We start from the raw sequence: 27750 nt of genomic DNA, 5'->3' as shown, positions 1-27750 counted from the left end.
TTCCAAGTCAAGGTCCTACAATGACAAAAGATCTTCTAGTCGAGAGCGTAATTGCTACAATTGTGGAAGATCCGGACACTATTCCAATGAGTGTACGACAACCTACAAGAGAAGAGAAGATTCTCCAAAAAGAGGAAGTAGAAGAGAAGAATCACCATCAAGAGAGAGAAGGATTAGAGATGATCGTTATGAACGAAGAACATCCCGGAGAAGCAAGGATTCGGAAAGGAGGACAAGTCATCAATGAGCTACACAAAACAAAGACATCAAGCTCATGTTGGTGAATGAGTATCTGGCTCTGACTCCGACAATCACTCTGAGAGAAGCTATCACTCCGACTCCAAATATACTCATGATGAAGGTGTTGCCGGTCTAGCACTTGTGTCAACCAACTCCTACGACATATTTGATTCACCAAATGAAGGACTTGGAAAATGCTTCGTGGCTAAAGGCCCAAAGGTATCACACCCCGAGTATGTTGATTTCAATAGTGATGAAGATGACTTGTTAGGTGATGATGATTTACTTGTTGACAACTCTAGTGATGAATACTATGATGAAATGTCAATTAATCATGCTAATCAAGATAAAACGAATGCCAATGATAATGAGAAGATTGAGCTTCTAACTAAAGAACTAAACACTCTTAAGTTAGCTCATGAAACTATGTTAGAAGATCATCGAGAAATTTCAAGGACTCATGAGAAGTTACGCTTTGAAAAGCTCAACCTTGAGCAAGAGCATGAGTTCTTAAAGGCAAATCAATGATGATCTTCCCAAGAAAAGTTCTTCTTACATTGCGAAGCGTTTACTCTTGTCCACTTACATTCCTCAAGTCAAGTCTAGTAACAAGAACAAGAAAGATTCTTCCTCTAGTAGTAACAATAATCATGCTAAATCCAATGTTGTTGCTTGTAGTAGTTCTCTTGATTCCACTAATGATTCTCTTCACCAAGTTACACTTGAGCGAGAAAATAGCTTATTGAAGGAATTATAGAGAAAGGTATTTACAAGAGCCTTGCCGAGAGTAAGCAATTCAAGGAAATTGTACACAAGCAAGGAAGGCACCGGAAGAACCAAGGTGTTTGTTTTGAATGAAAGTTCAATGCCAATGGAGTTGAGTGGGAAGAAGATCAATACCCCAAGACGAAGTTTGTTCCTCAACAAGAGAAGTATGATCCCACTTCTTTCAAAGGGACACAAGCTCAAGATGATCTTCCACCACAAGACCACAAGCAAAAAGGCAAGGACAAGCTTCAAGAGGAGATTGATGCATTTGAAGAAGCTCCTAAGGCCTTGGTCAAGTGGGTTCCCAAGACTACATCAAGTTCTACTTCATCAAGTACGACTACACCTCCAAGGATTCCCATCAAGATGATGTGGATCCCGAAGAAGAAGAACTAGAGTTCTTGAGGGTGACTCCGCCAACATACTTCACTCTTATCATTTTGGGAACAACAAGTGCAATCAACTTCCACATCTTGCACTAGTTCAAGGAGTCACAAACCCTCCTGTTGTTAAGACAAGGGACAAGGTAACCTAATGCTTTCATAGACATCATATTGTGTGTGCATCACTCTATGTCTATGGATATCCTTGTTTGTTCCTTGTGGGACTAACCCGTGTAGGTACTGAAAGTGCAACTCACTCCAAAGGATTTGTCCAAATGATCTACATCAACATTGAGCATACACATCTTCAACACCTACATGAAGTCATCATCGACAAAACCCAAGGTTAGTTCATCCCTCTTAGGGGGATCTCACATCTAGGGGGAGCTTTACTCTAAGAATTGAGTCAAAGCAACTCTAATGGTGTGAACACAACAATGCTTTATGTAAAAGTGGTAACCCCACTTGTGCTTAAACGATGAGTATGACCTATGATCAAATGTTCTCATTTGACTCCTAAGTCAATATACTCATATATAGATGACCTAGTCATCGCCAATTGCTTGATAGATGCTAGAATTGGTGGTGCATGCTTTGCCACATATTTCATTTGCCATTTTATTGTGTGAGCATGTTGATTGCATATTTTACTCATTCGAGGAAATCCACTTGTTGCTTTGATTGTTTGTCTTCTTCTTTTGCCAAGTGGATGGACAAGAATGCCTGAGAACCTTCTCTAGCTATCTATGCTTTTCTTGTCTCAAACTCTATTCATGCTACATCACAAAGTTTGATCAAGTCAGATTTGAACCACTCTGTGTGAGGAGCACTCGGAGTCCCCGATTCGTAATAGACTTAAACATCCAAAACTTCTTTGTGCGTTTCGGTCTGACCGATTCATCCATTTCGGTCATATCGAGATCACTAAGTCGATCTAGATTTTCAATCTCGGTGCAACTGATTTGAACTTTTCGGTCACACCGAGTTGTAGTAACTGCTTGCAGTTATGCATCTCGGTGCCACCGAGTTGTTCCACTCGGTCACATCGACAGGGTCAGGCTATATATATCCCCGGGCCAAAATTTGGAAATTTCCCCGAACCCCTTCGCCCGCGCTCAGCCTGCTCTGCCTCCCTGGGTCTCCGGATTGTCCTCCTCGTTGCTAGCTGCCTCCCGCCGCTGGTCTCCGCCGCCGTCAACGGGTATCATCTCCGTCGTTGCCGCCATAGAAGGTCCATCAACGGGTATGGAATTGATCCTTGTGCTAATCTCACTCCGATTCCTACCACATTGTTTTGCCATGTATCTTGCCACAATTGAGATCACTCTATCAGCGAAATCACTCCGTAGATTAGTCGTGGATTGAATATTTAGGGTTAGGTTTTCGCCGAAATCATCTCGGACCAACCGGGTTGTAGAACTTGGTGCCACCGATTTGGCTAAGGCCATTGCATATGTGATTCTCGGTCTGACCGAGAATTGCAAATCGGTGTGACCGAGTTCAGGACTTTGTGAAACCCTAGCAGTCTCGGTGCCACCGAACTGTGACTTGGTCTGACCGAGTTCACTAGTTTAGGTTCCAAAAGCTGCTTCGGTATCACCGAGTTATCAAATCGGTAGATCCGAAATGCTCTCTGTGGAAAACTAAAACTAAGTTTTTGACTCATTCTTTTGCAAAAAACTATGTATGTTGTGATGCTCATCCAATCTATCTCATCTATATCTATTCACAGGGTCTGCTGTCAGTGTTTGCATCATGTCAGCTTAAAGTGATAGTCAGAACAAGTCTAAGGAGCAGGTTCATATGAGTGAGGGCACTAGTCCCTCTAGCAGCTATGATGATGGTAGCAGGAGCACACCTAGCAACTTGCCTAAGGCAGCCACTAGGGCAGAAAGAAGAGAACCTCAGATTCTGAGGATGAGGACTATGTGGCTATTGAGGATGAGGCCACTTCCAAGAAAAAGTTCTGAAAAAGGAATATGGCACAGCTGCTGCCACTAAGCCAGGAATGCAGAAGAAGGCACCTGCAAGAAGGATTCCCACTTCCAAACCTAGGAAGGTTGCCACTGGTGAAACCATGAAGTTCACCATTGAGTCTGAAGATGAAGCTGCTGGCCAAGACAAGAAGAAAAAGAGAGTCAGAACCACTACTGCCAAGGTTCTTGGCAAGCCCTCTATGAGGAGAGACTCTAAAGAAGAAGAGGAAGAGGTTGCTGCACCAACACCTAAAGCTCAAAAGCTTATGGGAGATGCTATAAGGTGAGGGGCTGCTCCATCAAAGCCTAAAGAAGCTCCCAAGGCAGCTGCTCCAAAGCCCAAAGCTGCACCCAAGAGGAATACAAGGAATATTCCTGCTGGAGAGAAGAACAAATCCCCAGTGCCTGAAGTAGCTATTGAAGAAGAAGATGATGAGTCACATGTCTTGAGGAAGTTGAAGCCCAAAATTCTAGATCACAATGATGCTCATCCAGTAGATGAGGACATGAAGCTCAGGAAGGATGCAGGACTCAGACATTGGAGATTGACTGATCCCTATGCAGTCAGGAGAAGAACTGTTATGGACTACAGATTCCATACAAAGGAACATCAGGACTTCTATGAGACAGTGTTGCTTGACAAGAAGCCTATATTCTGTGATATGAGATTGGTGGACTGGAAGTACATCAGGGAAAATGAAGAACACTATCCTGGAGTCTATGATAGTTTCAAGTCTTGTGTAGTAGAGGAATTTGTTGGGCAGAAGCTCAAAAAGTGGAATGATGAGCTTATTATGCAGTTCTACTCCACAGCTCATTTCTACCCAGATGGAAGGATTGTCTGGATGTCTGAAGGTACTAGGTACCAATCAACAGTTGAAGAATGGGCAAAATTGATCAATGCTCCTAAGGAGAATGAGGATGACTTGGATGTCTATGCCAATAAGAAGAAGGATCATAACTCCATGGCACATATGTACAGAGATATCCCAACTGTTGATCTTGAGACACACAAATTTGGATCAGTACATTACCTTCTGTCAGATTTGCCAACAACCAACTGGATCCTCAGGCATACTCTTTTGCCAAAGTCAGGTGATCACAAGATGATCAGAGGCCATGCAGTTAACCTCCTTCACATATTTGATGTGCCTCAAAAGTTTAAAGTCACACGCCTAATTGTGGAAACTATCAAGAGGACAGCTGCAGATCAGAAGAGAAGTTGTGGGTATGCCCAACAGATCCAGGAGCTAATCAACTCCAAGATGGGCACTGGCACATATCTCTTGGACAAGGATCACATGCCCATCTACCCAGACTTTGAGGATAACACTGTGGTAATGGATGAGAATAAACCATCTTCTGTACAACCACAAGCAAAGAAGGAGAAGGCAAGGACTGAAAAGGCTGCAAAGATGCCAACCATTGATGAGGCATCCAGTATCTTCTGAAGAGCAAGCAAGATCAGCTTGGCTACTTGATTGCCTCCACTCTGAGGATTGAGAAGGGATTGGCCACCCTGAATCAAAATCAGGAGAGCTTGGAGAGGATCATGGAGCAGAAGTTCTATGATTTAGATGTGAAGGTCACTGAGATACAGTTAGTTGTTGAGCAACTTCAGGATGAAGTGCAGGAGAAGAAGGGCAAGTCTACCACTGATGCATTTGCTAGAGTGCCCAGAGGTCCGAGATCTACTGCAGTCCCAGTTACAGACACCAGAGCAACTTCTGTCGGATTTAGGGTTCCGGCAGACCCTTGAGGTTCAAACACTAGGGTGCGCGCGGAGGTTTCGCCTTATACCTACCCGTTCCTCCCCGAATCGCTAAGATCTAAACTACGAGAAGAACAACACAAGAGACACAGGGTTTATACTGGTTCAGGCCACCATTGTGGTGTAATACCCTACTCCAGTGTGTGGCGTGGTGGATTGCCTCTTGGGCTGATGATGAACAATACAAGGAAGAACAGTCTCGTGAGCGTCTGTTCTTGTGGTGGTGTGTCCCTTTGGAGGGGTTGATTCTAGATGCCTATCTTATCCCCAGATTCCTCTCTCGATCTCCCTCTCTCCCTACCCTGTGGGTGGCTAGTCCTATTTATAGGCAAAGGCCCTGGGCCTCTTCCCAAATATTGAGCGGGAAGGGCGCCAACAATTGGCCATTTTGAAGGGGAACATCTAGTACACTTATCCTGACTAAAGTTGGTCCTCGCTTGTCAAAGGCTCTGGTGGTGACGCCGACTTGGGCTCCACGGTGACCTCCATCCTGCCGTTGGACTGGTCTTGGTCTTGTTGCACCGAAACGGATGCCTTTGCTTGATGCTCTCGCCTGCGCTTGCTCCCCTTGCACCAAAGAGGAAAGAAGGACACTGCGCGGGCTGGCGCCCGGCTGGCGCCCTTGGTCGTCATGGCTTGCGTCATGGGCACCTCGCGAGGTACCCCGCCTTGAACTCTCCGCCTCCTCGCGAGCCAGCCTGACGAGGCCGTGCCTGAGGAAGCTCCTTGTCGTCCGCCCCGTGAGGCTTGGCCCCTCGCGAGGGTCTTGAGCTTGTGTTGACGAAGATGGGCCGTGCTGGGCCCCCTTTGAGCCACGCCGCAGGCTGCAGGCAGGCAAGCCTGGGGACCCCCATTCCTAGAACGCCGACAGTAGCCCCCGGGCCCAAGGCGCGCCCGGACTTGGCCGAGCAGAGAGGCGAAAGGGTAAGTGCAAAGCTTCGCGAGCCCTAACAGCCTGCGGCCTTGGGCGTCGCGTGGCCGTTGATTGGACGTGGGCGCCTCCACTTCCCCACGACGCCTCGGCAACTGCACGGATTCGACAAGTCCCTGCACGCGAAACGAGTCATAATTACCTGCGGTCGCGGAGCCCGACGGTTGGCCTCCTCTGGCTTTAAGTACGGCACGCCACGTGCCCTTCCAGTTCATCTCCTCTTGGTTCTCCTTCTTCCTCATGGCCCCGCCAAGGAGGCTTTCGGCCGTAGAGAGGGGAAAAGCTCGCCAGGCCGAGCCTGCCTCTCCCCCGCCCAAGCGCGGTCGCGGCCGCCCTCGCAAGCACCTCGTGGCCTCCATGGCGGTTCCCCGTGATCACGGAGGCGACTTCCCGCGTGGTGACGGGCGGCCGGCCGCGGCCGGGGGGTGTGCTTCGGCCGTGCGGCCCCCGAGGCCGAGCTCTCGCGCTGCGTAGGTGCTGCCAGAGTTTGTTGTGTGGGCAGCGGAGTCGGCTAGCGCCCGGCTTCAGCTCCCTCGCTTCCTCCTAGGTGAGCTCCCGGATGGCGCCCCGGGAGGCCTCTGGCTCCAGGCATACGGCTGCTGCAGTCGGGCCTCGTGGGCTTCGCTGGAGGTCTTCGCAGCTGGGAGCCTGGCCCTGACCCGCGGCTGGCAGACGTTTGCCCGCGCGCGTGGCCTGAGCCGCCAGTGCACCCTGCACTTCAAGTTCGACGGTGACGCCACCCTCTACGTGAGGGTGTTTGGGGAAGATGGTCGCCGTGCTGGGTGCTTCCCCGAAGATGACGGCCACGGCCGGGGACCCAGCCCCGGCGAGGATGGAGAGGGCAGCGAGCGCGTGGCTGGCGACGCCAAGGATTCCTCAAGCTTCACTGGTTCCTCTTCGGGCATCGATTCTTCTAGCAGTGGCCGCGGTCTGCCTCCATGCCCTCGTGCCTGCTTGGAGGGCGGTAGAGGGTCCGCCCGCCGTCGCACCCTGGTGAAGCGCGAGAGGGAGTCCGCTTGAGCTCCGGAGGTAGCTCGGGCCCAGCGCCTGGCGAGCTTTGCCTGATTTGTTCCTTCCTCTCCCTTTTTCCTGCGCAAAAAGACAGCTATGTGGGGGCCCCGTGGGGGCGTGTTTGTGTTATCATTGTCAGTCATTGTAATGTTTCCGTTATTCTGGTATTGTTCCTTCTTGCTGAACGCCTGCGCGTAGGTAGTCCCCAGCCTTGGCCATGGGGCGACCGACCCAGGTCCTGTATTCGTGTCGCGGTGCCCGTGAGGCATGGACTGGAGGAATGCTCCTGTAGTGGACCCGGATCGTGAGGTCTTGACCGAAAGGATCAAAACACTCGCGAGGGCGCCAGGGCCGTCCCCTTGCGAGACCTCGCGCAAGAGAAATCGGTGCCGGAGGGCGAAAAACCGAAGAGCCAAAAGTCAAAAGACAGCGACAGTTTCAGTAAAACTTCAAATGAGAATGAACTAGCCAACTGTAGAAAGCAAATGAAAAAGCCGCGTCCGGCACCTAGTCTAGTCTTGGACGTCTTCGCACCAGTGCGGAGCTAAGTTTTTCCACTGGGCGTGGGAGGGAGCCCCAGGGCCCGAGGCCGGCGCTCCTGAGACTCCGGGGCGTGTACAACCCAACTCATTATTACGTGAGAGTGTTACGGGCGGCGAGCTTCACAGGCGTTGGCCTTCTTCACAGGCTCCGGGCCTTTCTTCAGGGAAGCAAGCTTCACGGGCATTGGCCCTCTTCACAGGCTCCGGGCCTTTCCCAAAACGCGATAGCTATACAGGCGTTCGCCTTCTTCACAGGCTCTGGGCCTTTTCCAAAAAGATGGTCTTCACAGGCATTCGCCTTCTTCACAGGCTCCGGGCCTTTTCCAAAAAGAACGTCTTCACAGGCATTCGCCTTCTTCACAGGCTCCGGGCCTTTTCCAAAAAGAAGGTCTTCACAGGCATTCGCCTTCTTCACAGGCTCCGGGCCTTTTCCAAAAAGATGGTCTTCATAGGCATTCGCCTTCTTCACAGGCTCCGGGCCTTTTCAGGGGTAAAACCTCCGGAGGTGCCGGATGTTCCACGCATTCTGGACTGGCACCCCCTCCTGAGTCTCCAAGCGCGCGGAGCCGGGCCTGGAAACATGAACAACCTTGAACGGGCCCTCCCACATGGGAGAGAGCTTATGAAGCCCCTCCCTGGAGAGAACCCGCCTGAGTACGAGGTCCCCTACCTCGAGAGTCCTGGGGCGGATGTTGCGGCAGTGGTATCGCCGCAGTGCTTGTTGATATCTCGCCGCTCGCAGCGCGGCTTCTCGGCGACGCTCCTCCCCCAGCACGAGGTCCATCGCCCGCATGGCATCCTGCTACGCTTCGTCGAATGCCAGGACCCGTGCGGACCGACGTCTGACCTCGTGAGGGAGGACCGCTTCGACTCCATAGACCAAGAAGAAACGGGTCTCTCCAGTCGGCTTGGTTGCGGTCGTGCGGATGGACCACAACACGGATTGGAGCTCGTGGTACCAGCCTCTGCCGCAAGCCTCCAGCTTCTTCTTGAATGTTCTGGTCTTGAGGCCCCTCAGGACCTCCGCGTTGGCCCGCTCGGCCGGGACGTTGCTTCGGGATGGATCTGCTTTGCACGGAATTGACAGGCCTCGCAGGCCTTTACCAGTTCGACGGTGTCATTGAGCGCGGTAGGCCAATAGAAACCGCTTCGGAATGCCTTGCCCACGAGGGTTCGTGATGACGAGTGGTGCCCGCAGTCTCCACCATGTATGTCCGCCAGCAGCTCTTTCCCTTGCTCCCTGGAGATGCAGCATAGGGATACATCATTTGGTCGCTTCCGGTAGAGTTCCCCATCCCTGATGCAGTATGCTATGGCCTGCCGTGCCACGCGCTCTGCTTCCTCCTCCTTCTCTGGCAAGATCCCTTGTGTCAGATAGCTCCGGAGCTCCGTGACCCAGCATCCCTCCTGAGGCTCCATTGTCAAGAGCAAACGTGCCCCCGAGGCTGGCCCGCAGACCAGGGCTCCCAAGGCTGGCGGCTGGGGGAGCTCCTCCCGAGGCTGCATCGCGCTTGACAGTGACAGCATGGCCGAGGGCTTGAAGAGCCGCTCCTCGAAGACGCCAGGCTCCTGAGGCAGTCGCCTGGACGCTCGTTTGGCGATGTCATCGGCCTCCTAATTGGTGCCACGGGGCACGTGCTGTAACTCCAGCCCCCAGAACTGCTTCTCCACCCTGCGGACCTCCGCAAGGTAGGCTTCCATGTGCTCATCCCTTGGCTCGTATACTTTGTTGGAGAAGTGGACGAGGAGTTGTGAATCACCTTTGATGGTAAGGCGCTTTACTCCGAGGGCGGCCGCGGCCTTCAGGACCTCTATCAGGCCTTCATATTCTGCTATATTGTTGGAGACCTTTTCTCCGTGTTGGAAACAGAGCTGCACGGCATAGTAGAGCTTGTCTTGGGTGGGAGATATAAGTACCGCGCCAGCCCCCGCGCCGTGCCTGGAGAATGCCCCGTCGAAGTACATGACCCAACCGTCCGGCACCTCACTTCCCGGGGAGAGGAATCAATCCTCATCAGCCTTTAGGCCCGGCGCCTCTGTCCATTCTGCCACGAAATCTGCCAAGGTGGCCCCCTTGATGACTCGGGTCGTGCTGAATTCGAGCTGAAATGCTTGCAGCTCAATGTTCCACTCGGCGACCCTTCTAGCTGAGTTAGGGCTCTGGAGCACTCTTTCCAAGGGGTACGCGGAGACAACCTTGATAGGGTGACCCTGAAAGTAGTGCCGCAGCTTGCGCGAGGCCACCAGTAGCGCGAGGAGAAGTTTCTGAGGCATGGGGTACCGTGCCCTCGCATCTCGCAATACCGTGCTGACGAAGTACACCGGGTGCTCGACGAGGCTTGGAGCGTCGATGCTGGTGGTGTCCTCCGGAAACCGTGGTGCCTCCTGAGGCGGCGGAGCCTCCAGAAGATGGTTGCCTGGGGGAAGGGCCTTTCCCGCTCCTGGTGCATTCCCCTGCGGCGGCTGATCTTCCTCAATCGTGGTAGTGATCTCTGTGAGTTCTTTTTGGTCCTGTTTTGCCTTGGCGCGGGCAGCTGCCGCGGCCTTGGTCCGACGCTCCTCCGTAACCGCCACCAGGGCCGCGCTGGCTGAGTAGGGAGTGGCGGTGAGGTAGAGTACCAAGGGCTCTCATGGGCGTGGGGCCACCATCACCGGTGGGCTGGTCAGGTATCTCTTGAGATCTTGGAATGCCTTGTCAGCCTCTTCAGTCCATTCAAAGGTCCCCTTTTTCTTCATCAACTGGAAGAAAGGCAGCGCTCGCTCCCCCAACCTGGAGATGAAGCGCCCCAGTGCGGTCACGCGCCCGGTGAGCTTCTGCATCTCTCTGAGGGTCTTTGGCGGGCTCATGTCCTCGACCGCCTTGACCTTCTCCAGGTTGGCCTCGATGCCTCGGTGGGATACGAGGAAACCCAAGAGCTTGCTCGAGGGGACTCCAAACACACACTTCTCCGGGTTGAGCCTCAGGCTTACTGCATTGAGGCTTGCAAAGGTTTCCTCCAGGTCTTGTATCAGGGTCTTGGCCTCGCGAGACTTTACTACAATGTCATCGACGTAAGCCTCCACGTTCTTCTCGAGCTGCGGGCCCAAGGTGATGTGCATGAGCCGCTGAAAGGTTGCCCCCGTGTTGCGTAGTCCGAAGGGCATGCATGTATAGCAGTATACCCCACACGGGGTCAGGAAGGCCGTCTTCTCCACGTCTTCCACCGCCATCTTGATCTGATGATACCCAGAGAAGGCGTCCAAGAAGCATAACAGGTCACACTTAGCGGTGGAATCGACGATTTGATCCATGCGTGGGAGCGGGAAAGGATCTTGCGGGCATGCTTTGTTGAGGTTGGTGAAGTTGACACACATGCGTTCCTTCCCTCCCTTCTTTGGTACCACCACAGGGTTGGCCAACCAATCTGGATATCGAACCTCGCGAATGACCCCCGCGGCTTCTAGCTTGCGGGTCTCTTGGACAATGAAGGCTTGCTTTTCAGTGGACTGCCGCCTTGCTTTCTGCTTTACGGGGCGCACGTTGGGGCACACATTGAGGTGGTGCTCGATCACGCCCCGTGGGATCCCTGCCAGCTGATCGGGCTCCCAAGAGAACACCTTCTTGTTTGCACGCAGGAACTTGACCAGGGCTTCCTTCTGCTCGCGCCCGAGGTGGGCGCCTATGGTGATAGTGGCGCTGGTGGACCCGTCCTCGTCGACGGGTATCTGCTTGGTCTCCGCCTTGTCCTGGGTGAACAATTGTTTCTTCTTGGCTGGTGCAGCCCCCTTGGGCTTTGGGGCCCCCGCGTTGGCGGGCTGTGCTGATGCCGCCGTCTTGAAGGCGAGCTGGAGCGCTCGCAGCGCGTCCTCGGTGTCCCCATGCACGGTGAGGACTCCGCTGCTCCCGGGCATCTTCATGAGGTTGTATGCCAGGTCAGTCGCGGCCATGAATTGGGCCAGCGCTGGGTAGCCGAGGATGGTATTGTAGGGGAGGCTGATGAGGGCGATGTCGAAATTGACCAGCTCCGTGCGGAAATTGTCGGAGGTGCCGAAGGTCACTAGGAGCCGAATCTATCCCAAGGAGCTGGATGACCCGCCCCCGATGCCCATGAAGGGCTGGCTCGGCCGCAGCCACCCCCGGGGTATGCGGAGGAGGTCAAAATTTTCGACTGAAAGCATGTTGAGGCCCGCGCCACCGTCGATGAGGGTCCTGGTGACAGCCACCTGGCAGATGGTGGGGGTGCACAACATCGGGAGCTCACCCGAGCAGGCCGAATTGGAGGGGTGGTCTTCCGAGTTGAAGGCTAGCCTGGCCTGTGGCTCCGGCCGGTCCCGGGAAGCACCCTGCCGCGTGGAGGCGGCGCCGACCTGGCGGATGAACGGCTTGACATGGTGACTGGAGGGCGGCGCCTGCGAGCCGCCCAGGAGGGCCGCAATGACTGGGGAGGCCGGAGCGGCGTGGCGGGCGAGGAAGAGGTCGCGCGGCTTTTCCCAAGAGGCCACGGAGGGATGCAGGGGTGATACTCGTTGCCTATTCCCCGTCGGGCCAGTGGCGGTATTGACGGCGGGCGACGGGGAGCGACGAGGGCTCGCGCCGACAGGAGCCGTTTGGGCGACTCGAGCGGCGCGAGCAGCCCGATGAGTGTCAGCCATGGACGCGGATGGTTGGAGAAGAGCAGGGCAACGGAAGACGAATTCCGGCGCACCCCTACCTGGCGCGCCAAATGTCGGATTTAGGGTTCCGGCAGACCCTTGAGGTTCGAACACTGGGGTGCGCGCAGAGGTTTCGCCTTCTACCTACCTATTCCTCATCGAATCGCTAAGATCTAAACTACGAGAAGAACAACACAAGAGACACAGGGTTTATACTGGATCAGGCCACCATTATGGTGTAATACCCTACTCCAGTGTGTGGCGTGGTGGATTGCCTCTTGGGCTGATGATGAACAATACAAGGAAGAACAGTCTCGCGAGCGTCTGTTCTTGTGGTGGTGTGTCCCTTTGGAGGGGTTGATTCTAGATGGCTATCTTATCCCCAGATTCCTCTCTCGATCTCCCTCTCTCCCTACCCTGTGGGTGGCTAGTCCTATTTACAGGCAAAGGCCCTGGGCCTCTTCCCAAATATTGAGCGGGAAGGGTGCCAACAATTTGCCATTTTGAAGGGGAACATCTAGTACACTTATGCTGACTAAAGTTGGTCCTCGCCTATCAAAGGCTCTGGTGGTGACGCCGACTTGGGCTCCACGGTGACCTCCATCCCGCCGTTGGACTGGTCTTGGTCTTGTTGCACCGAAACGGATGCCTTTGCTTGATGCTCTCGCCTGCGCTTGCTCCCCTTGCACCAAAGAGGAAAGAAGGACACTACGCGCGCTGGCGCCCGGCTGGCACCCTTGGTCGTCATGGCTTGCGTCATGGGCACCTCGCGAGGTACCCCACCTTGAACTCTCTGCCTCCTCGCGAGCCAGCCTGACGAGGCCGTGCCTGAGGAAGCTCCTTGTCGTCCGCCCCGCGAGGCTTGGCCCCTCGCGAGGGTCTTGAGCTTGTGTTGACGAAGATGGGCCGTGTTGGGCCCCCTTTGAGCCATGCGGCAGGTAGCAGGCAGGCAAGTCTGGGGACCCCCATTCCCAGAACGCTGACAACTTCATCTGCACCAGCTACAGCTTCAGTGCCACCAGCTCCAGCACCTACTCCACCAGCTCCATCAACCTCAACTGATGCCTTCATCCTTGGAGTCTTATCTACACCACCACCTGAAGACCAAGCCCGAGAGTCGATCTAGCACTATGCATTTTTTATGAACTTTTTGGTAACTTGTTGCCAAAGGGGGAGAAAATGTATAGATCATAGGCTTCGAGAGAGAGTGTTGCTTTTGTTCTCTCTTGTTTTGCTTTTTGGTGGTTGAACTTTGTCATTTGCTTGCTTGAGATACTCTATGCTTTTGTGTGATACTTGGATGATCATGTGTTTGATCATATGGTACCTTAATGCTGTCGGATTCAGGGTTCCGGCAGACCCTCAAGGTTCGAACTCTGGGGTGCGCGCGGAGATCACACCTACTGCCTACCTGTGTCTCGTCGCCTCGCAAGGATCTAAAACTACATGAAGAACAACACGAGGGACACAAGGTTTATACTGGTTTGGGCCACCATTGTGGTGTAACACCCTCTAGTGTGTGGTGTGTGGATTGCCTCTAGGGCTGATGATGAGTAGTACCAGGGAGAACAGCCTCACGAGGGTCTGTTCTTGGCTGGCGCGATGAACTGCTAGGGGAGTTCAGTTGCTTCTCTCTCTCTCTATCTATCTGTCTATCCTTGTTCTTTCGATGCCCCTACCCTGTGGGTGGCTAGTCCTATTTATAGGTGGAGGCCCTGGGCCTCTCCCCAAATATTGAGCAGGAAGGGCGCCAACAATTGGCCATTTTGAAGGGGAACATCTAGTACACTTATCCTGACTAAAGTTGGTCCTCTCCTGCCAAAGACCCTGACGATGACGCCGGCTTGGGCTCCATGATGACCTCCGTTCTGCCGTCCTGCTAGTCTTGGTCTTGTTGCACCGAAATGGTTGCCTTTGCTTGATACCCTTGCCTGCGCTTGCCCCCTTTGCACCAAAGAGGAAACAAGGACTCTGCGCAGGCCGGCGCCCGCCTGGCGCCCGCCTGGCCTTGGTCGTCATGGCTTGCATCATGAGCACCTCACGAGGTACCCCGCCTAGATCTCTCTGCCTCCTCGCGAGCCAGCCTGACGAGGCCATGCCCGGGGAAACCTCTTGTCGTCCGCCTCGCGAGGCTTGGCCCCTCGCGAGGGTCTTCAGCACGTGTTGATGAAGATGGGCCGTACTGGGCCGCTCCTTGAGCCACGCCGCAGGACGCAGGCAGGCAAGTCTGGGTACCCCCGTTCCTAGAACGCTGATGGTAGCCCCCGGGCCCAAGGCGCGCTCGGACTTGGCTTAGCAGGAAAGCGAAGGGGCAAGTGCGAAGCGTCGCGGGTCCCAATAGCCTGCGGCCTTGGGCGCCGCGTGGCGGTTGATTGGCCGTGGGCATCCTGGCTCCCCATGACACCTCGGCAACTACACGAATTGATAAGGGAGCGGTACCCGTCTAGGCTTACCTTCTTTGGCTTCTCCTTCTCTTCCCAGATCCCCTTTCTCGCTCCTATCCTTCTCGCTTTCGAAATCCCCAAATCTACTCCAACCCTACATCCTAGCAAGGCATGCCTTGCCAGACCCCAGCTGGAGCATGGTACTCATCCGCTCTGGATCCTCCGAATGTGTCGGAGAAGAACCTTGCTCGGACGCGCCAGATGATGGCGGCGCACGGCAACGACGGGGCGACCGCGCTCATGGTTGGCTCCGCCCTTCCTGAGGGCAGGGGAAGCATCTTCTACCCGCTCGTCGTGAGCGCCACCGCTGCCGGTCTGGTGCCCCCCTTTTCCGAGTTCTTCCTTTCTGTTCTCCACCATTATAACCTGCAAGCTCTGCACCTCCACCCCAACTCTGTTCTTCTCCTGGCAATTTTCGCGTACTACTGCGAGGCCCATGTTGGGGTAAGGCCCTCGGTGGCCTTGTTGCGCCATTACTTTTACCTTCGGGTCTCTTGCGGCCCCATCATCACTTGCGCGAGCTTCGTCACGTATGGCAGCTCCAATGCCATCTCGAAGCCCAGGAAGAGGATTGAGGGCTTCAGGAGCAAGTGGGTCATGGTGGATGTTGGGCGTGTCCACTCTCGGCTGATTCTGCCCACGGGGCAGCCCAAGTCTGTTGACGCTTGGTCCCGCGCGGAGCTCGTTGATCCCCGCGCGAAGCCAGTGCTGGAGAGGATGGATGCGGACCTGTGGCCGGACAACATGGCGATGGCGAAACTGACTGGGGCATTGCTCCTGAGGGAGTTCCTGGAGCACCGGGTGGCTCCGCTCCGGGAATACTCGCTTCCGCTGTGGAGGCTCGGGGGGGCCGATGCCGCCCTTGGCCCGAACCTCGAAGCCCTAGCCAACAAAGATCTGGCCGCGGCCCTCCAATCTTTGGTTGGGGGTGACGTGGCGAGACTGGAGGGTGCTCCCGTGCCCCTGTTCCTTCGGGAGGATTGGGAGCAAGTGGTGAACTCCATGTCCGCTTTCCACGGGGATGGGCCTGTGCCCGTGGAGGTTCCTGAGGACCTGGCGGCCCTGGCGACGATGATCGTATCCTCCGGCGACTCCAGCGGAGAGGAGGAAGAAGAGGAGCAGGAAGAGGAGCCCGATTCTGAGGAGACCGACGGGGAGTCTAGAGCGCCCCTCCCTCGGCACAGGTCCCGCGTTCTTCGCCTCATGCCAGATGATGGCGAGGATGGCAACAAGCGAGGTGGCGGGAGCTTGCCCCTGATCTCGAAGAAGGACAGGACGGGGCTGGTTCCCCGCGGGTCTGCTCCGGCTCCAAGGCGACCTGCAGACGCACCTCCTGCTCCCGAGCCTCTTGAGGTTGATCCCAGCACCAGGCTCTCGGGCTTCAAGTTCGGCCGGAGGTTGCTTGAGTCCGCGAGCGATGACCAGTAAGTGCTTGATTCTCGTTTCGCTTCTTGCTTCGTTGTTGAGGCTTGACGTCCATATTTCCTGGCTAGGCCGGTGCCTGCGGCAAAAAAGCTGAAGGGGGCTCCTGAGGCTTCGTCCGGGGCAGCACCTCCATCCACAGGAGAAGGGGTTGGCAAGACGCGGGCCTCTCCTGCCCGGTCATCCTTGCGAGGCCTAGCAGTGCTGGCTGGGGTGAGCTCAGCCCCCATGGCCCAAGCGACTCCCGAGGTGTCTTTGCCCAACGCCACTGCCGCGGTCGTTGGGGCGCAGAAGGTCCTGACTCATGATGTTGTGATTATGCTGCCCTCTTCTCCCCCTACTCCGCCAACTGCCATCTCTCTGACTCCTTCTACTATCCTGGATCGTGCTGCTGCTGAGCTGGACCGGCTGCGGAAAGTTCTTCTGGGCGTCGACCCTCGCTTGGTGGCCGGGCGCTTGGAGCTGGTCTCCGGCTGGGTTCGCTCTAATGCTTCAGTCCGAGCGGCGTTGGCTCAGGCCACGACGGCTTGCGACAGGGAGAAGCAGGCCATCCTTGCGGCCAAGGCCGCTCATGATGCCGCCTTGGGTGAGGTTGCGGATGTCCAGGGTCGCTACAAGGTGCTGGAGAGCGAGCTGCAAGGCCTGCGCGACCAACTCGCCAAGGAAGCCCGTGTCTGCCAGGAGAAGGAGGAAGACATGAAGGCTCGTGATGCGGCCGCCAAGGACCGGGATGCCAAGCTTGATGAGCGCCATGGCTGCTTAGGTGCGCTGGAGCAGGCGTTGGAGGCGAAGAGGATCGAGCTGGACGGCAAGGCGCGGGTCCTGGCCGAGGACCGTGTGGCCTTCGCGAAGCTGGAGGAGAAGGCTCGCACCTTGATGAAGTCGCTTTATGACAGTGGCCTGGAGAGCCCGCTGGCCGGCGCCGAGGATGGCCCTGCCAAGTTGCTTCCCTTCCTGGTCCGCGCCCTCGAAGATGTCGCCCTTGGCCTTGGCCCCACGGCTGAGGCCGAGGTGAGTGTCCTTTCTTCTGCAGCGCTGACACGCGTCTTCACCCATGTCTACCTCCATGACCCCAGCGTTGACCTCGACAGCCTGCTAGAGCCTGTGAGTGGCGAGCTTGCCGTCGTCGCTGCTGAGGCCGTGAAGGGTCGAACGGAGGCTCTGCTGGCAAAGTTCCGGGCCTTCAGCACCAAGCCAAAGCGAGGCGCTGCCGATCCTGAGGCTCCACGAGGCGAAGTCGCCTAGCGCAGCTCCTTCACCAGCGATGGCACTGCCAGAAAGTGACTCCTTCGCGGCTCCCGTCCTGCTTTTAGCTCCTGCAACATGCATCATGCCTCGTGGAGGCGTTTAAACTTGTGTTTGGCATTGTCAAAGCACTCTATGGACTGTAATATTTGCTTTTGAAATCCTTGAGATTTGCGCTTTTCCTTCCTACTTGCTTGTGTTCTACGTCGGCAAAGCCCGGCCCCGCGCATACCTCAGCCGCCGTTAGTCCCGACCGGAAACCAGGATGGGACCAAGGAGTGAGGGGCTACGTGACAAGTTAGGCTCCTGAGTCGCGATGCTCCGGAGTCCCCCTTGACGCGCGAACAACAAGTAGGGAGGTGAGATGTATGGGTGAATTTACCGTTCTATGTCGGCAGACCCCGGCCCCGCGCATACCTCAACCGCCGTTAGCCTTTCGTAACTAAGGGGTGAGGCGCTATGTGACCAGTTAGGCTCCTGAGTCGCGATGCTCAGGAGTCTCCCTTGATGTTCAAACGGCCTTCGTACCTTGGCTCCGCTCGGGGAGAGGCGTGCGACGAACCAGGCCCGAGGGGCCTGGCCAGGTGGCGTGCGCCTGGGCGTGACCCAGGCGTAGCCCCTGTGCCCAGCCCCCTCGCGCGGCACTCCCGAGGAGAGGCGTTACGGTGGGGCCGGACATTGAGCTCTGGGCTCCCTGAGGTTGATGCGGCCGGGGGCCACCCTCAGTTGTTTATCACCAACGCGGAGCATAGCGCTTCTGTATGTGTATGGGCATAGCCGCTCCTCGGCAGTGTCGTTAGCTAGCGTGGAGCATGGTGCTTCCACTGGTGCGTGGGAGGGGGCTCCCCTTCGGGAGGAGCCCTCAGGGCGTGTACAGCCCCTCCCTGACACGTGGCTGGCACGGTAGGGCCTGATGAGGTGTATCTGGGCACCCGTGAGTCAGCGCGGGACTCACGGGGCCCTACCTCAAGGCGGGTTGCGCCTGGCTCTGGGCCTTTACTTGTGATGTGTTCCTACAAATTTGGTTAGATGTCGGCGCTCTACGTCCTCGGGTCCCGGCCCTCGAGTGGGCTCAGCCGTCGTTGGTATGCCAGGGCGCGATGCCGTGGACAAGGCCAAAGGGTGAGGGCTGGAGAGCCAGTGAGAGCCCATAAGTCGCGATGCTCAGGTACCCCCCCCCCCTTTAATGTGCAAGCGGCCGACATGAAGGAAGAAGGGTGTCGTGGACGGGCATCAAATTATGATCATGATGGGTCAAACGCATGACTTGAATAAACGCGAGAGGAAATGTGCCACTGGGACTGGCCCGGGTGGCTTGGGGATGATGCAGCCCGAGGGGCGCCCCTGATAAAGTAAACTAGAAACATGAACTGGATACATGCCATAGGGACAGACCCACACGGCATGGGAATGATGCAGCCCTGGGGGGGCGCTCCCAGCTGAAAACAAAACTCGAAGGATGTCACCTGATGATGCTGTGATGAATGGATGCTGAAGTAGCGGACGGCGTGAGCTACGAAAGCCGATCTTCACGAGCCCCCAGGCCCAGGAGCCTCGGGAGGCTCCGAGGGCGCTTGTGGATCCTCGCGGACCAACTCCATCTCCGCCAGGACTGTGGAATGCCTGACTGCTTGAGCCTCCAAGGTGTCCCTCATGAGGCGCTGGCGCACAATAGCCGCGTTCGGCAGGCCGTAAGGCATGCGAACATAGCTGTGGGGCGGACCTTCGCATCGTCCCACGCGTGAGGGCGAGAGGCGCTCCTAAGAGGCGGCTCGGTTGAGTCCTGGTATGTCGACGCAGACGCGCAGCCCCCCATCTTCGCCTGGATGGGGAGCTACAGCGGGTAAGCAGCGGCTGCCACTCATGACTCTTGACTCCTGCAGCTCCTGAATGATCTCGCTGACGAACTCCCGAGGGTTTGGCCTTCCTTGCCTTGCTCCTCCCTAGGGGAAACGTGCATTGAAGCACGCCTCCAAGTGGTACCCGAGCGCCCCCCTCGTGATCTTAGCAAAGTCGATGGCCCTCCAGGAGAGAGCCCCCGAGCCTTGCTTGAAGAGGGCGTCGGGCGTGCCTTCCTATGCGACAGAAGGAGGCGCCCCCTGAACAGGCACGGTCCCTAAGGGGCCTGCCTCCCAAGGGGTCGGAACTGGCGATGTCTTCTTCTTCTTAGGAGCAGCCTCGGGAAGCCTCCCGCTCCTGTGATCTGGGTCTTCAATTGATGCAGCTTGGAAAGCACGCTCCAGAGAACACACATCGTCTCTCTCTTCACAAGGCACTGTGATGACTCCACCGCTCCCTGGCATCTTGAGGACATTGTAGCCGTGATGAGTCATGGCCATGAACTTGGCCAGGGCTGGGTACCTGAGGATGGCATTGTACGGCAGGCGAATCTGAGCGACGTCGAAGTCGATGAGATCGATTCGGTAATTGTGGCGCTTCCCAAAGGTGACGGGAAGGCGGACCTGCCCTATTGGAACCGTGGAACCATCAGTGACTCCAAAGAAAGGCTTGGTTGGCTGTAGCTGTCTGTAGGGCACTTGGAGATTGTTGAACGTCTCGACGGATAGGACATTGAGCCCTGCTCTGCCGTCGATGAGGGTCCTGGTGACTTGCACATTGCTGATGATTGGGGAACAAAGCATCGGGAGGACTCCGGCTGTGGCCATGCACTTGAGCTGATCCGCTGAGCCGAACATGATGGCGCACGCTGACCACCTAAGAGGGCGTGTGGCCTCGAGCTTGGGGAGGACTGCATTCACTTCGCTAGCAAACTGCTTGAAGATGCACTGAGAGGCCGGGACCTGAGCGCCGCCCAAGATGCAAGCGATTGCACGTGGCTCATGGAAGCCTCCAGCTCTCTCATCCTGATGATGGTCTTCATTCCTCCTCGGCTATGGTGGCAGAGGAGGGAGTCCCGCATTGCCTTGTGGGCGATCCTCGTGAGGCTGATCCCTCCAACCCCCCTCACGAGATGGGTCCCTCCAACCTCCCTCATGAGGCTGGTCCTGCCAGCGGTCCTCGCGAGGTCGGTCATGCCACCCTTGGCGAAGGCCACGGTCTTCCCAACGTCTTCCACCTCTTCCTCCTCCTCGGCCATAGCCCCGGTCGCTGCGCTTGGGGCGTCGGCCGGCTCGCACGTCTCGTACGGCCCTGAGCTCTTGGCATTCGTTGGTGTTGTGGGTGTGGAGATCATGGTACACGCAGTACCGGTTGCCCTTAGATGACTCAGGCTGATCCCTGCCTCGCTTGGTGTCTGGTTCTGCTGCAAGTACGGCAGCCCCCTTGCGCTTCACGTCCTTGGTCTAGGGCTTCTTCTCTTCTAGGTCAGCAGCTGGCAGCTCGAGGAGGGAAAGGCGCCCTTCCTCAGCCCTAGCGCACTTGGTCGCCAAATTGAATAGCTCCGGGGAAGTGCACAGGTCCTCATGGATTACGAGCTCCTCCTTCATCTTGACTTCACGTACACCTCGGAGAAGGCTGAGATGATGGCCTCCTCAGACACCTTGGGATCTTAAGGCGAGCGCTGTTGAAGCATTGGATGAACTTCTGCAGGGTCTCTCCTGGCTGCTGCCTGATGCGGTGCAAGTCGCTCATGGCTGGGGGTCGATCGCATGTGCCTTGGAAGTTGGCGATGAATTGGGTGCGCATCTCATCCCAGGAGGATATCGTGCCAGGTGCCAGGTGCGGGCGCCGTCCTTGAGCGCCATGGGGAACCAGTTTGCCATGACCTTCTGGTCCCCATTGGCGGCTTCGATGCCCAGCTCGTAGAGCTGGAGGAACTCGGCAGGTTCGGCCGTGCCATCATAGCGCGGGGGCAGATCCGGCTTGAACATGCCCGGCCAGGCCACGCTGCGCAGCTCGGCGGTGAAGGCACGACAGCCTGCAGTGGACGCGGGAGCCCTTTGGTGACGGAGAGCTTGATCTTGCGGGTCTTGGTGCGCTGCCGCCTGGAGTATCGCGGGGTCTTGGCGCGCTGGAATAGGAGCGCGTTCGTGTCGGGCCGGTGCGGGGAGCACACAGGCAGCTTCTTGGGGGCGAGGAATCTCTTGGCAGCTTTTCTCTTGCTACGCTGGCGCGGGACGGAGTGGGTTCTGCCCAGGGGCCACGCACCTTGGGGCCAACGCACCTTCTTGAGGGGGAGGCGGTTGAGGCGCCCCTGGAGCTTCATTGCCCGCGCAGGGTGGGGCGGGTGCAAGGAGAGGGATGGTGCAGGGGAGCTCCCAGCGGCACTGACGAGCTCGGTGATGCGGACGAGCCACTCGTCGTAGAGGTCGTCGACGGGACGATAATGCAGGAGCTCCCACGCTAGGCGCAGCGCGGCGTGCGCGTCCGCAGCGGCACGACGGGCGTGGGACGAGGAGCCGGCTGGAGTCAGCGACGGGGTGGTGGAGCGGCCTTCTCGCAGCACCGAAGGATGCAGGGATGACGTCTGCTGCTCGTTCCCCACCGGGCCGGTGGAGGCCTTGACGGCAGGCAACGGGGAACGGCGGGGGCGCCCGCCGACGGGGGCCGTCTGGGTGACGCGAGTGGCGAGAGCGGCCCGGCGCTCGGCGCAGGCTCGGCGAGCGTCTGGCATGGATGCGACGGGCGGCGAAAACACGAGGCGACGGAAGGCAGATTCCGGCGCATCCCTACCTGGCGCGCCAAATGTCGGATTCAGGGTTCCGGCAGACCCTCAAAGTTCGAACTCTAGGGTGCGCGTGGAGATCAAACCTACTGCCTACCCGTGTCTCATCGCCTCGCAAGGATCTAAAACTACACGAAGAACAACACGAGGGACACAAGGTTTATACTGGTTCGGGCCACCATTGTGGTGTAACACCCTACTCTAGTGTGTGGTGTGTGGATTTCCTCTGGGGCTGATGATGAGTAGTACCAGGGAGAACAGCCTCGCGAGGGTCTGTTCTTGGCTGGCGCGATGAACTACTAGGGGGAGTTTAGTCGCTTCTCTCTTTCTCTCTCTCTCTATCTTTCTATCCTTGTTCTTTCGATGCCCCTACCCTCTGGGTGGCTAGTCCTATTTATAGGCGGAGGCCCCGGACCTCTCCCCAAATATTGAGCGGGAAGGGCGCCAACAATTGGCCATTTTGAAGGGGAACATCTAGTACACTTATCCTGACTAAAGTTGGTCCTCGCCTGCCAAAGACCCTGGTGATGACGCTGGCTTGGGCTCCACCATGACCTCCATTCTCCCGTCCTGCTGGTCTTGGTCTTGTTGCACCGAAATGGTTGCCTTTGCTTGATGCCCTTGCCTACGCTTGCCCCCTTTGCACCAAAGAGGAAACAAGGACTCTGCGCAGGCCGGCGCCCGCCTGGCCTTGGTCGTCATGGCTTGCGTCTTGAGCACCTCGCGAGGTACCCCGCCTTGATCTCTCCGCCTCCTCGCAAGCCAGCCTGACGAGGCCGTGCCCGGGGAAGCCTCCTGTCGTCCGCCCCGCAAGGCTTGGCCCCTCGCGAGGTTCTTGAGCACGTGTTGATGAAGATGGGCCGTACTGGGCCGCTCCTTGAGCCACGCCGCAGGCCGCAAGCAGGCAAGTGTGGGTACCCCCGTTCCCAGAACGCCGACAAATGCTTGTTGGATGACATTATCCTTTTATATCACTATATGATCATTCACTTTGCTTAGTAATGAGCGCATGTATTTAATTATTATCGTTTTGAGCGCTCCACCAAGATGTATGTGACATGGAAGAGTAACCCATGATCCTAACTCTTTGTGCATTTGCAGTCCAAAGCAAATCTTAAACTATGCACAAATTTAGAGGGAGCTCTTGCTTATCACATACTTCTCAAAACGACAATGTTTTTCACTCTTATTATCATTTGTTGAAGCTTTGATCTATATGTTGTCATCAATTACCAAAAAGGGGGAGATTGAAAGTGCAACTATCCCTAGGTGGTTTTGGTAATTCCTAGCAACATATAGCTCATTGAGCTAATGCTATTTCAAGATAAACATTGCAGGAAAGCTCAATGATTGGCATGGCATGGATGAGAAAAGTGGACCCCTCAAAATGCTAAGGACAAAAGGATTGGCTCAAGCTCAAAGCTCAAGACTCTACATTTTCTATTTTAGTGCTCCAAGATCACATTGAGTCATAGGAAAAGCCAATACTATCAAAGAGGTATGAGGTGTTGCTTAATCAGGATCTTGCTCAAAGTGCTTAGTGATATGCTCCAAAGCCCTCAACTACTTTCTCACATCCACATATGACCTAAACCAAAAGTCAAACTCGGCCCCACCGATTCTTCCTATCCGACGCCACCGAGTTCAGATGTTATAGCCACTGCCACAAACCCTAGGCAAATCGGTTTCACCGATAGTGATCTCGGTCTCACCGACATGGGGTTTCAATCTCTCTGTTTTCCTTCGTAACGTTTTGGTCCCATCGAGATGGGCGATCGGTCCCACCGAGATTGCAATGTAAACTCTCTATTTCCCTTTCGTAACATTTCAGTCTCACCGAAATGAGCGAATCGGTCCCACTGAGTTTACCTGACCAACTCTCTGGTTAGCTTATTACCAAAATCGGTCTCATCGAGTTTGTGTAATCGGTCACACCGAGATTACGTTATGCCCTAACCCTAATCATATCGGTCCTACCGAGTTGCATGTCGGTCCCACCGAAAATCCTAACGGTCACTAGATTTGCTGAATCGGTCCGACCGAGTTTCTCAATTCGGTCCCACCGAGATTGGCAAGTTGTGTGTAATGGTTAGATTTTGTGTGGATGCTATATATACCCCTCCACCTCCTCTTCATTCGTGGAGAGAGCCATCAGAACGAACCTACACTTCCAACTTGCATTTTCTGAGAGAGAGAACCACCTACACTTGTGTTGAGGCCAAGATATTCCATTCCTACCATATGAATCTTGATCTCAAGCCTTCCCCAAGCTGCTTTCCACTCAAATCTTCTTTCCACCAAATCCAAATCCTATGAGAGAGAGTTGACTGTTGGGGAGACTATCATTTGAAGCACAAGAGCAAGGAGTTGAACACACCATTTGTTACTTCTTGGAGAGTGGTGTCTCCTAGATTGGCTAGGTGTCACTTGGGAGCCTCCGACAAGATTGTCGAGTTGAACTAAGGAGTTTGTAAGGGCAAGGAGATCGCCTACTTCGTGAATATCTACCGCTAGTGAGGCAAGTCCTTCGTGGGCGACGGCCATGGTGGGATAGACAAGGTTGCTTCTTCGTGGACCCTTCGTGGGTGGAGCCCTCCGTGGACTCGCGCAGCCGTTACCCTTCGTGGGTTGAAGTCTCCGTCAACGTGGATGTACAATAGCACCACCTATCAGAACCATGACAAAAACATATGTGTCTCCTATTGAGTTTGCACTCTCCAAACCCTTCCCTTTACATTCTTGCAAGTTGCATGCTTTACTTTCCGCTGCTCATATACTCTTTGCATGCTTGCTTGAATTGTGTTAAGATTGCTTGAACCGTGCTAAGTTGCTAAAATCTGCCAAGAACTAAAATTGGGAAAAGGATAGATTTTTATTTGGTCAAGTAGTCTAATCACCCCCCCTCTAGACATACTTTTGATCCTACACATTCGACTAGTGTGATCACCCGACGCATATAGCCACTCCTGGGAGGCAAGCCTTGGTGGTCGACCCAGTGGTCGAAGATACTCGACTGACCAAAGTGTTAATGGATGGTGGTAGTGCCCTGAATATCCTTTATGCTGAGACCTTGAAGGGGATGGGCATTCCAGTGTCCAAGCTTAGTGAAAGCAATATGAGTTTTCATGGCGTTATCCCTGGAAAGAAAGTCGAATCACTCGGCCAGATTGCCCTTGACGTGGTTTTTGGTGATTCCAAGAATTACCGCAAGGAAAAGTTGACATTTGAAGTAGTGGATTTCCAGAGTGCTTATCATGCTATTCTGGGTAGGCCTTCTTATGCACGTTTTATGGCCCGACCATGTTATGTGTACCTCAAGATGAAGATGCCTGGTCCCAGAGGAGTGATCACAGTCACTGGTAGTCGGTAGATGGCAGAAGAGTGCTTCCAGAAGGGTTCTAAAATTGCGATGGACAAATGGTGGCAGTTGAATTCCAAGAGTATCAGAAGAATGCAGATCCGAGTGATTTGCTCTGAGCTAAGAAGCCTGCCACAGATTCTGTATTTCAGTCCTCTGGAGAAACGAAGACGATTCATATCCACCCGACCGATCCCAATGCTACACCGACTCATATCTCAACGACACTCGACAGCAAATAGGAAGAAGCGCTCATTCAGTTCCTCCGTGAGAACTGGGACATCTTTGCATGGAAACCTTCTGACATGCGGGTGTACCCAGAGAACTGGCTGAGCACCGTTTGCGTGTCGATACAAAGGCAAAACCCGTCAAAGAGCATCTTCAGCGGTCCGCCGTGCAGAAGAGAAAAGCAATTGGCGAGGAAGTGGCTCGGCTCCTAGCAGCAGAGTTCATCCGAGAGATCTACCACTCCGAGTGGCTTGCCAATGTGGTCATGGTCCCTAAGAAGGACGATTAACTTAGTATGTGCATCGATTTCAAGCATATCAATCAGGCATACCCGAAAGATCATTTCCCTCTCCCCCGCATCGATTAGATTGTTGACTCGACTACGGGGTGTGAGCGCTTGTCTTTTCTAGATGCATATTCCGGGTATCATCAGATCCGACAGTATGGTCCCGATGAAATAAAAACGGCTTGCATCACCCCATTCAGGTGCTTTTGTTATGTCACCATGCCATTTGGTCTCAAAAATGCTGGCACCACATTCATGAGGATAATTCAGAAGTGCCTGCCCACTCAAATCAGTTGGAATGTGGAAGCGTACATGGATGACATTGTGGCCAAGTCGCGTAAGGTTTCTGACCTGCTGACCGACCTCACAGAAACCTTTGCCAACCTAAGAAGGTATGAGATCAAGCTTAATCCGTCGAAGTGCACATTTGGAGTCCCGGGTGGAAAACTACTCGGTTTCCTCGTTTCCAAACGGGGGATCGACGCGAACCCGGAGAAAGTCGATGCCGTCCTCCGATTGAAACGCCCTGTGTGTGTGCTTGACATTCAGAAGCATACTGGTTGTTTGGCCGCCTTGAGTCGATTCATTTCTCGTCTCCGTGAAAAGGCCTTACCTCTTTACCAATTGATGAAGAAATCTGATAAGTTCGAGTGGACTGATGAAGCTTACGCAACGTTTGCAGAGCTCAAAGCCCTACTTTCCACCCAGCAGGTGCTTCTTGCACCAATCAGCAAAGAGCCTTTACTGCTTTACATTGCAGCCACTGGACAAGTTGTTAGTACAGTACTCACGGTCGAGCGGGAAGAAGAAGGAAAAGCCTATAAAGTTCAGCGCCCAGTGTATTATCTTTCTGAAGTTTTGACTCCACCCAAGCAGAGATATCCGCATTATCAGAAGCTTGTTTATGGAATCTACATGACCATGAAGAAGGTCGCACATTATTTCTATGATCACTCCATGACAGTCATCAGCAATCCACCATTATCTGAAATTTTGAACAACAGAGATGCAACTGGTTGAGTGGCAAAATGGGCGATTGAACTCCTTCCATTGGACATCAAGTTTGAGGCAAAGAAAGCTATGAAGTCCCAAGCAATTGCAGATTTCCTTGCCGAGTGGATTGAGCAGCAACTACCGACTCAAGTTCACTCGGAGTATTGGACCATGTTCTTCGAAGGCTCCAATATGATGAATGGTTCCAGTGCTGGGGTAGTATTAGTATCCCCCCGAGGAGACAAGCTCAGTTACGTTCTCCAGATTTGTTTTGATTCCTCCAACAATGAAGCTGAATATGAAGCACTTTTATACGGGTTGCGTATGGCCGTATCACTCGGCATCCATCGCCTCATGGTCTATGGCGACTCAGATTTGGTGGTTAATCAAGTAATGAAAGAGTGGGATGTCAGGAGCCCGACTATGACTAGTTATTGCAATGAAGTAAGAAAGTTGGAAAAGAAGTTTGAGGGGTTGGAGCTTCACCATATACCCCAACTGAAAAATCAAGCTGCAGATGAATTGGCAAAGATAGGATCCAAGAGAGAGACCATTCCTAGCAATCTATTTCTAGAAAATATTCACTCGCCTTCAGTTCAGAAAGATCCTTACACTGAAGAGCCCCCATAGCCTAAGAGTGCCACAGATCCGACTAAAGTCGAAGTCCCAGCCATGGTCGACTTGATCATGGAGGTTTTGGTCATCACTCCCGATTGGATAGTGCCTTACATTGCATACATTCTTCGGAAACAACTTCCAGAGGATGAAGAAGAGGCTCGACAGATCGTCCGTCGATCCAAAGCCTTTACTGTGGTAAGAGGGCAGTTTTTCAGAGGAAGTGTAACTGGTGTCAGCCAGAAATGCATCATGCCAGAGGAAGGCCGAATGATCCTCAA

The sequence above is a fragment of the Triticum dicoccoides genome, chromosome 1B (assembly GCF_002162155.2).
Source record: "Triticum dicoccoides isolate Atlit2015 ecotype Zavitan chromosome 1B, WEW_v2.0, whole genome shotgun sequence".
NCBI classification, from domain to species: domain Eukaryota; kingdom Viridiplantae; phylum Streptophyta; class Magnoliopsida; order Poales; family Poaceae; genus Triticum; species Triticum dicoccoides.
Note: the sequence above shows the minus strand (reverse complement) of the source record.